The following is a 10,571-nucleotide window of genomic DNA, read 5'->3' as shown; positions in this document are numbered from 1 at the left end:
TCGACGGCAGCACGCCCCGACGCGCGTGGAATGCGAGGGCCGTCATCGCTGCTTGCAGCTTTAATTATTATTCTTCTTTTTTTTTTCCTTTGTCCAAAATGATCGCATTTTTCACTGCCTGAACATACCCCAAAACTCACCAAACTTGGAATATAAGTCACACCTGGCGAAAAATTTTATAATCTATTGTCGTCCTGAATTTCCACCACTAGGTGGCGCTGTTATTAAGGAAAGCGCGTTTTGGCTAATAACTCCCATATACTTTGTCGCACATTCTAAAACCTTACATCGACGCGTTCAGTGGATTGTGCTGAATCTCGTGGTATAGGCCACGCCCATTTCCGCCTACCGTTTTTTTTCGCTACGTCGCAAAATGTCGAAAACCTACTTTTTCGAACTCCTCCCAGGCGATTTCACCGATTTGCACGAAACTTGGCACACAGCATCTCTGGACCCTCCTGACAAAAAGTTATTAAAGGAATTCTAATAGCACACTAAATACTTCGAAGTTATTAAATAACAAATTCCTGCAGATTTGGCTCAAAACAGGAAGTGTTGATATTTCCACAGTAGTCAGATCAAATGACATGAAACTCAGGATACTACTTCCCCATGAGCCCCTGAGGCCCTGTGCAAAATTTTAGGCGATGACCACAAGGTGGCGCTCTTTAAATTGATGTATTTTATATCTCCACAACGGTGCATCGGAATAAGACGAAACTTGGTACATTTATTGTCAGTGCCCTCCTGAGGACATCTGACAAAGGGTTTACCGATCCGCCACTAGGTGGCGCTCTGGCGTCACTTTAATTGTATAATTGGCCCTGTGCCCACACCATAACACTTATGGAAATGAAATTCATAGAGGTGCTATAGAATGGCCCCTGTGACTCACTCACCGAAAATGACCACCAGGTGGCGCTATTTTCGATGCAAAAGCGTTTTTGGCTCATAACTCCCACTTAATATGTTGCATATTATTAAACCTCATCCCTATGAGTTCCCTGCATTCAGCTGAATTGTTTGGTGTAGGCCACGCCCACTTTCGCGCTAACTTTCCATTTGCAAAATCGCGACAAATGAAAAACCTACTTTTTCGAACTCCTCCTAGGTAATTTGAGTGATTTGCACCAAACTTTGCGTGAAGCATCTGTGGACCCTCCTGACAAAAAGTTATCAAAAGAATTTTGATAGGCCTTAAAATGCCTGAAATATAAAATGACAAATTCCTGCATATTGTGTTGAAAACAGTCAATCTTGCATATTTTTACAAAATACTATCCGATTATCACATAAATGTTCATAATTGTGTGGTATCGCCTATTGATGGTCTGTGTAAAATTTGGTGCAAATCGGCCCTTAGATGGCGCTCTGGTCGCAGTCTAATCATTTTGAATGGAAAGTAAATGGGGAAATCTTCAAGTCCTCTTCAAAACTCATCGACCTTCAACCTCTCCTTATCCCTCATACTTTGAGCTAGACACACCATTCTAACTTTTAAAGAGTCAGAAGACCTCAAACTATTGGGCATGTATTCAGTTTTTAAAGCACACGTTAGCCACACCTGGCCTGCTATCATCATCAACAGCGTCAGCAACAGAGTTTTGTCCAGTGTTAGTTTTGTAGAAGCGTGTGCCTTTTAGAGATGCTTCATTAGATCAGAGTTGCTTACAATGGACGTGGACAAATGAGATTAAAACAGTGTCTGTACTTCCACTTTGAAAACATCAACTTTCCCTCCGGACTCGCCATAGCCGCAGTTCCCCTCTGCTAGTTTGAGTGTGTGAGGCTGCTGTGTGCGTGTGTGGCTTGTGTGTAAACCGAACATTGCCACTGATTGGCTTAAGAACTCTCACTCAATGTTAGGGAGCCAATCATCATCACTTATGCGGTTGTCTCGCTCCTCCCTCCTCCCTCACCGGAGGAAAAAAAATTTCAGACCATCGACTCAGTCTTTGTCCGGGGAATTATGCAGCAGTTCACACAATTTTTCTGACTTCAGCGTACATTATTCACACCGACAATAGCAGGCCACCGAATTATAAGCAACGACTTCCTCAGCGGAAGGTGTTGCTTGAGCAAGCCCCGACGGCAGCAAGCCCCGGCGGCAGCATGCATCGACGGCAGCAGGCTCCGACGCGCGTGGACTGCGAGGGCCCGTTCAACGCTGCTTGCAGCTTTAATTAGGGCCCGAGCAGGGAACCTGCAAGGACCCTATTGTTTTTCAAATGATTTTATTATTATTATTATTTTTCTTCTCACAAAATGATCGCATTTTTCACTGCCTGAACATACCCCAAAACTCACCAGACTTGGAATATAAGTCACACCTGGCGAAAAATTTTATAATCTATTGTCGTCCTGAATTTCCACCACTAGGTGGCGCTGTTATTAAGGAAAGCGCGTTTTGGCTAATAACTCCCATAAACTTTGTCGCACATTCAAAAACCTTACATCGACGCGTTCAGTGGATTGTGCTGAATCTCGTGGTATAGGCCACGCCCATTTCCGCCTACCGTTTTTTTTCGCTACGTCGCAAAATGTCGAAAACCTACTTTTTCGAACTCCTCCCAGGCGATTTCACCGATTTGCACGAAACTTGGCACACAGCATCTGTGGACCCTCCTGACAAAAAGTTATTAAAGGAATTTTGATAGACCACACAATACTCAAGTTATTAAATAACAACTTCCTGCAGATTTGGTTACAAACAGGAAGTGTTGCATATCTCCACATTGGTGTGGTCTAATGACATGAAACTCAGGATACTACTTCCCCATGAGCCCCTGAGGCCCTGTGCAAAATTTTAGGCGATGACCACAAGGTGGCGCTCTTTAAATTGATGTATTTTATATCTCCACAACGGTGCATCGGAATAAGACGAAACTTGGTACATTTATTGTCAGTGCCCTCCTGAGGACATCTGACAAAGGGTTTACCGATCCACCACTAGGTGGCGCTCTGGCGTCACTTTAATTGCATAATTGGCCCTGTGCCCACACCATAACACTTATGGAAATGAAATTCATAGAGGTGCTATAGAATGGCCCCTGTGACTCACTCACCGAAAATGACCACCAGGTGGCGCTATTTTCAATTCAAAAGCGTTTTTGGCTCATAACTCCCACCTAATATGTTGCACATTATTAATCCTCATATTATGTATTCCCTGAATTTAGCTGAATTGTTTGATGTAGGCCACGCCCACTTTTGCAGTAACTTTCCGTTCGCAAATTTGCGAACAATGAAAAACCTACTTTTTCGAACTCCTCCTAGACGATTTGACCAATTTGCACCAAACTTTGTATGTAGCATCTGTAGACCCTCCTGACAAAAAGTTATCAAAAGAATTTTGATAGTCCATAAACTGCCCGAAATATAAAATGACAAATTCCTGCATATTGTGTTGAAAACAGACAATCTTGCATATCTTTACAAAATACTGTCTGATTATCACATAGATACTCTTCATTGTGTGGTATGGCATGATGAGGCTTTGTGTAAAATTTGGTGCAAATCGGCCAATAGATGGCGCTCTGGTCGCAGTCTAATCAGTGTCAATGGGATCTTCAAGTCCTCTTCAAAACTCATTGACCTTCATCCTTTTCTTGTCCCTCATACTTTGAGCTGGCCACTCCATTCCAACTTTAAAAGAGTCAGAAGCCCTCAAACTATTGGGCATGTAATCAGTTTTTGAAAATCTTTTACGGTTTTCAAATCATCACAGTTTTAGTTTTAAGGATTTTTAGGCCGTCTTCGGATTTTATAATGGGTGTGTATTGGGTGAGCTAGAGTGCGTGACATCATAGCTACAGTGGAGAGCAGATGGAAGAACTGGAGAAAAAGTTCTCTTCAGCTTGATTTGGATCCCACGTCTTTTACTTCACATAGACAATATATACAGGGAAATGTAGGAAATCTTGTTGGCTTTCAGCTGATGGTCTTATTTCAGATGTAGGACTTACACTTTTGGCTGTTTGTGGTTTGTGACACTGCTGCAGGGAGACAAATTCAAACAGTACAAAAGTCAGTTCCTGAAAACCACCATGGAGGCTTACCCACTGCTTAACAAGAACAAGCTGAAAACTGAACTGTCTCACATCTACAGCAATGATGAGTTCAAAAACCGTAGTGGAGCTGTGGCTCTGTACCAGCTGGTCACAGAGTGCAATCGTCAGGAAACCTTTTCAGAGACTGTGGCTCTGCTAAACATCCTCATCACAACTTCTATGACTACAGCTGAATCTGAGCGGTGCTTCTCAACACTGAAGAGAATCAAGACCTTCCTCAGGAAGATAATATCTTCTTAATGCAGTTGCCATGCTCTGTATGGAGAAGAAACGTATCAAAGACATCCACAACTTAAACCACAAAGTCACTGAGAAATTTGCATCTTTCAAGAAGAAAAGTGCTAAATGTATGTATAAAAAGTACAACTGAAAACACCTGAACAGTTTCTTCACAGGTTTAATATGTTACTACTAATTGTCAACATTGTTCTGCTTCTAAGGCAGCGGAGCAAAACAACCCACCTTTTCTCCTGTATTCTTTTCAGTTTCATGAAACCTTAAGAACCATATAACATTGGAAGTTTAATGTGCAGTGCTGTTGTTTTCATCTGACCACTACATGTCAATACAATGTTTGTAACAGTATTCATTTTACTTGATCTGTAAGTGTTAAAAAGATAATATTACTAATGATAAATGTTTGGAGATTTGTTTTGACATTTTATGTGATATATAGATATAATCATAATACATATCTTTATAGTAATAATGGAGTTTGGGAGGCGTTTTCCCATTTCTTCTTGTGTGGACATTTCCTACTTTGCCTCTGCTAGTGCTCCAGCATATGTGCAGCCACAGAAACTGTAAGATAGCTCTACAGGTAAAGGTCCAACAGCTCCCTCTACTGGTGCAAAGAGTCAGGACATGCTCAGTCACAGAAACTGTAAGAAAGCTCTACAGGTAAAGGTCCAACAGCTCCCTCTACTGGTGCAAAGAGTCAGGACATGCTCAGTCACACTAAAATGCAGCAGACCAGTCAGTGAGCAGACCGTGTGGAGCTGCATGGACTTTCTGTGGGTTTCCCTAATGATGTGTGCATTCTTGAGGAAATGTACGTGGTTTCTGCTTGTAGTTATGGATAATTTGATCACTATTGCAGTTTACACATAGCCTGTGTCTCAGTAGTAGTTAGCTGCACTTTGCTTGCACTGCAGCTACATTTGGATTGTGAGGACTTAATGATGAATATTTCGTTTTTAATGCCGATTTTTCAACTCAGTCTGTTTCTTGGGATTGTGACCATGCTCATTACAGTTTAAAGGTCGAAATATGTACTGTGGTTAACAGTCAGTATATAAAGCTATCATGCTGTTTAGCCGTCTATAGGGTCGAACACTGTACTCGTGAAACCCCCCCTTGAGCTGCAATTTCATCCTCTTCTTCAGATTTCATCATGCAGCAGGTGACATCTCACATCCCATCAGTTAATCAGTTCTTCTCTGACCTGGCATCGACTCAGTCTTTGTCCGGGCAATCATGCAGTAGTTCACACAGTTTTTCTGACTTCAGCGTACATCATTTCAGACCGGCAATAGCAGTCCATCGAATTATGAAGCAACGACTTCCTCAGCGGAAGGTGTTGCTCGAGCATGCCCCGACGGCAGCAAGCCCCGACGGCAGCATGCATCGACGGCAGCAAGCCCCGACGGCAGCAAGCCCCGAAGGCAGCATGCATCGACGGCAGCACGCCCCGACGCGCGTGGACTGCGAGGGCCCGTTCAACGCTGCTTGCAGCTTTAATTATTATTATTATTTTTCTTCTCACAAAATGATCGCATTTTTCACTGCCTGAACATACCCCAAAACTCACCAAACTTGGAATATAAGTCACACCTGGCGAAAAATTTTATAATCTATTGTCGTCCTGAATTTCCACCACTAGGTGGCGCTGTTATTAAGGAAAGCGCGTTTTGGCTAATAACTCCCATATACTTTGTCGCACATTCAAAAACCTTACATCGTCGCGTTCAGTGGATTGTGCTGAATCTCGTGGTATAGGCCACGCCCATTTCCGCCTACCGTTTTTTTTCGCTACGTCGCAAAATGTCGAAAACCTACTTTTTCGAACTCCTCCCAGGCGATTTCACCGATTTGCACGAAACTTGGCACACAGCATCTGTGGACCCTCCTGACAAAAAGTTATTAAAGGATTCTAATTAAAATAAATAATTTTGAAGTTATTAAATAACAAATTCCTGCAGATTTGGCTCAAAACAGGAAGTGTTGGATATTTCCACAGTAGTCAGATCAAATGACATGAAACTCAGGATACTACTTCCCCATGAGCCCCTGAGGCCCTGTGCAAAATTTTAGGCGATGACCACAAGGTGGCGCTCTTTAAATTGATGTATTTTATATCTCCACAACGGTGCATCGGAATAAGACGAAACTTGGTACATTTATTGTCAGTGCCCTCCTGAGGACATCTGACAAAGGGTTTACCGATCCACCACTAGGTGGCGCTCTGGCGTCACTTTAATTGCATAATTGGCCCTGTGCCCACACCATAACACTTATGGAAATGAAATTCATAGAGGTGCTATAGAATGGCCCCTGTGACTCACTCACCGAAAATGACCACCAGGTGGCGCTATTTTCAATTTAAAAGCGTTTTTGGCTCATAACTCCCACTTAATATGTTGCATATTATTAAACCTCATGCCGATGTGTTCCCTCCATTCAGATGAATTGTTTGGTGTAGGCCACGCCCACTTTTGCAGTAACTTTCCATTCGCAAAATCGCGACAAATGAAAAACCTACTTTTTCGAACTCCTCCTAGAGAATTTGACCAATTTGCACCAAACTTTGCATGTAGCATCTGTAGACCCTCCTGACAAAAAGTTATCAAAAGAATTTTGATAGTCCATAAACTGCCCAAAATATAAAATGACAAATTCCTGCATATTGTGTTGAAAACAGACAATCTTGCATATCTTTACAAAATACTGTCTGATTATCACATAAATACTCTTCATTGTGTGGTATGGCATGATGAGGGTTTGTGTAAAATTTGGTGCAAATCGGCCAATAGATGGCGCTCTGCTCGCAGTCTAATCAGTGTCAATGGGATCTTCAAGTCCTCTTCAAAACTCATTGACCTTCATCCTTTTCTTGTCCCTCATACTTTGAGCTAGACACTCCATTCCAACTTTTAAAGAGTCAGAAGACCTCAAACTATTGGGCATGTAATCAGTTTTTGAAAATCTTTTACAGTTTTCAAATCATCACAGTTTTAGTTTTAAAGATTTTTAGGCCGTCTTCTCATTTTATAATGGGTGTGTATTGCGCAGTGTTGGGCATGTTACTTTAAAAAAGTAATTAGTTATAGTTACTAGTTACTTCTCCCAAAAAGTAACTGAGTTAGTAACAGAATTAGTCCACTATACAAGTAATTAGTTACCAGGAAATTAACTATTGCGCTACTTTTATTTCTTCCCCCTTTTGAGCTCAGCAGTCATTTTAGCTACTTGGCATCTACATATGTATTTAGAAAATGGCCTGCTATCATCATCAACAGCGTCAGCAACAGAGTTTTGTCCAGTGTTAGTTTTGTAAAAGCGTGTGCCATTGAGAGAGGCCTCATTAGATCAGAGTTGCTTACAACGGACATGGACAAAGGAGATTAAAGCAGTGTCTGTACTTCCAATTTGCAAACATTTACTTTCCCTCCGGACTCGCCATTGCCACAGTTCCCTTCTGCTAGTTTGAGTGTGTGAGGCTGCTGTGTGCGTGTGTGGCTTGTGTGTAAACCGAACATTGCCACTGATTGGCTTAAGAACTCTCACTCAACGTTAGGGAGCCAATCATCACCACTTATGCGGTTGTCTCGCTCCTCCCTCCTCCCTCACCGGAGGAAAAACAATACAGCTCTGCAGCTCCGGTGGCTGAGAGCAGAGATGGATGACAACAGCTTCAGTGATCAGCTTCAGTTTGTCACGCGCCACATTTAATAGTCCGTAACGGTGACGGCATTGTAACGATGGAAATAGTAATATTGGTGAGATTACCTGTTACTGAAAAAAAGTTACGCTGTGAGTAACGCCGTTTATTCTAATGCCGTTATTCCCAACACTGGTGTTGCTTGAAATAGAATGCGTGACATCATAGCTACAGTGGAGAGCAGCTGGAAGAACTGTAGAAAAAGTTCTCTTCAGCTTTATTTGGATCCCACATCTTTTACTTCACAGACATGTTCCTGATGTTCCTGAAACTATTTCATTGCATCATGCCAAGTGTGCACATTCTCTTCAGCCAGCTCCAGAGGCGGAGCATCGACTCAATCTTTGTCCGGGGATTCATGCAGCAGTTCACACAGTTTTTCTGACTTCAGCGTACATCATTTCAAACCGGCAATAGCAGTCCATCGAATTATGAAGCAACGACTTCCTCAGCGGAAGGTGTTGCTTGAGCATGCCCCGAAGGCAGCAAGCCCCGACGGCAGCATGCATCGACGGCAGCACGCCCCGACGCGCGTGGACTGCGAGGGCCCGTTCAACGCTGCTTGCAGCTTTAATTAGGGCCCGAGCAGGGAACCTGCAAGGACCCTATTGTTTTTCAAATGATTTTTATTATTAGGGCCCGAGCAGGGAACCTGCGAGGTCCCTATTGAAATTGTAATGATTATTCTTCTTCTTTTTTTTTTCCTTTGTCGAAAATGATCGCATTTTTCACTGCCTGAACATATCCCAAAACTCACCAAACTTGGAATATAAGTCAGACCTGGCGAAAAATTTTATAATCTATTGTAGTCCTGAATTTCCACCACTAGGTGGCGCTATTATTAAGGGAAGCGCGTTTTGGCTGATAACTCCCATATACTTTGTCGCACATTAAAAAACCATACATCCACGCGTTCAGTGAATTGTGCTGAATCTCGTGGTATAGGCCACGCCCATTTCCGCCTACCGTCTTTTTTCGCTACGTCGCAAAATGTCGAAAACCTACTTTTTCGAACTCCTCCCAGGCGATTTCACCGATTTGCACGAAACTTGGCAGACAGCATCTCTGGACCCTCCTGACAAAAAGTTATTAAAGGATTCTGATTAAAATAAATACTTTGGAAGTTATTAAATAACAAATTCCTGCAGATTTGGCTCAAAACAGGAAGTGTTGGATATCTCAACATTGGTGTGGTCTAATGACATGAAACTCAGGATACTACTTCCCCATGAGCCCCTGAGGCCCTGTGCAAAATTTTAGGCGATGACCACAAGGTGGCGCTCTTTAAATTGATGTATTTTATATCTCTACAACGGTGCATCGGAATAAGACGAAACTTGGTACATTTATTGTCAGTGCCCTCCTGAGGACATCTGACAAAGGGTTTACCGATCCACCACTAGGTGGCGCTCTGGCGTCACTTTAATTGCATAATTGGCCCTGTGCCCACACCATAACACTTATGGAAATGAAATTCATAGAGGTGCTATAGAATGGCCCCTGCGACTCACTCACCGAAAATGACCACCAGGTGGCGCTATTTTCAATTTAAAAGCGTTTTTGGCTCATAACTCCCACTTAATATGTTGCATATTATTAAACCTCATGCCGATGTGTTCCCTCCATTCAGATGAATTGTTTGATGTAGGCCACGCCCACCTTTTGCAGTAACTTTCCGTTTGCAAAATTGCGACAAATGAAAAACGTACTTTTTCGAACTCCTCCTAGACGATTTGACCAATTTGCACCAAACTTTGTATGTAGCATCTGTAGACCCTCCTGACAAAAAGTTATCAAAAGAATTTTGATAGTCCATAAACTGCCCGAAATATAAAATGACAAATTCCTGCATATTGTGTTGAAAACAGACAATCTTGCATATCTTTACAAAATGCTGTCTGATTATCACATAAATGGTCTTCATTGTGTGGTATGGCATGATGAGGCTTTGTGTAAAATTTGGTGCAAATCGGCCAATAGATGGCGCTCTGGTCGCAGTCTAATTAGTTTCAATGGGATAAAGTGGGGAAATCTTAAAGTCTTCTTCAAAACTCATCGACCTTCAACCTCTCCTTGTCCCTAATATGTTGAGCTAGACACACCATTCTAACCTTTAAAGAGTCAGAAGACCTCAAACTATGGGGCATGTATTCAGTTTTTAAATATCTTTTATGGTTTTCAAATCATCACAGTTTTACTTTCAAGGATTTGTAGGCCGTCTTCTGATTTTATAATGGGGGTGTATTGCGCAGTGTTGGGCACGTTACTTTTAAAAAGTAATTAGTGATAGTTACTAATTACTTCTCCCAAAAAGTAACTGAGTTAGTAACAGAATTACTCCATTATAAAAGTAATTAGTTACCAGGAAATTAACTGTTGCGCTACTTTAATTTCTTCCCCCTTTTGAGCTCGGCAGTCATTTTAGCTGCTTGGCTACAAATGTATTTAGAAAATGTATTTCTTTGACCGGCACCTGCTCTCCCCGATATTTTGTCAATGAGCGCTCTGAAGGAGTCTGAGTCAGCTGTTGATAACGGGAGCAAGTTCTCAACAACATAGAT

This window comes from Sparus aurata, chromosome 4, assembly GCF_900880675.1.
Source record: "Sparus aurata chromosome 4, fSpaAur1.1, whole genome shotgun sequence".
In the NCBI taxonomy this organism is placed as follows: domain Eukaryota; kingdom Metazoa; phylum Chordata; class Actinopteri; order Spariformes; family Sparidae; genus Sparus; species Sparus aurata.
This window is presented reverse-complemented; position numbering follows the sequence as displayed.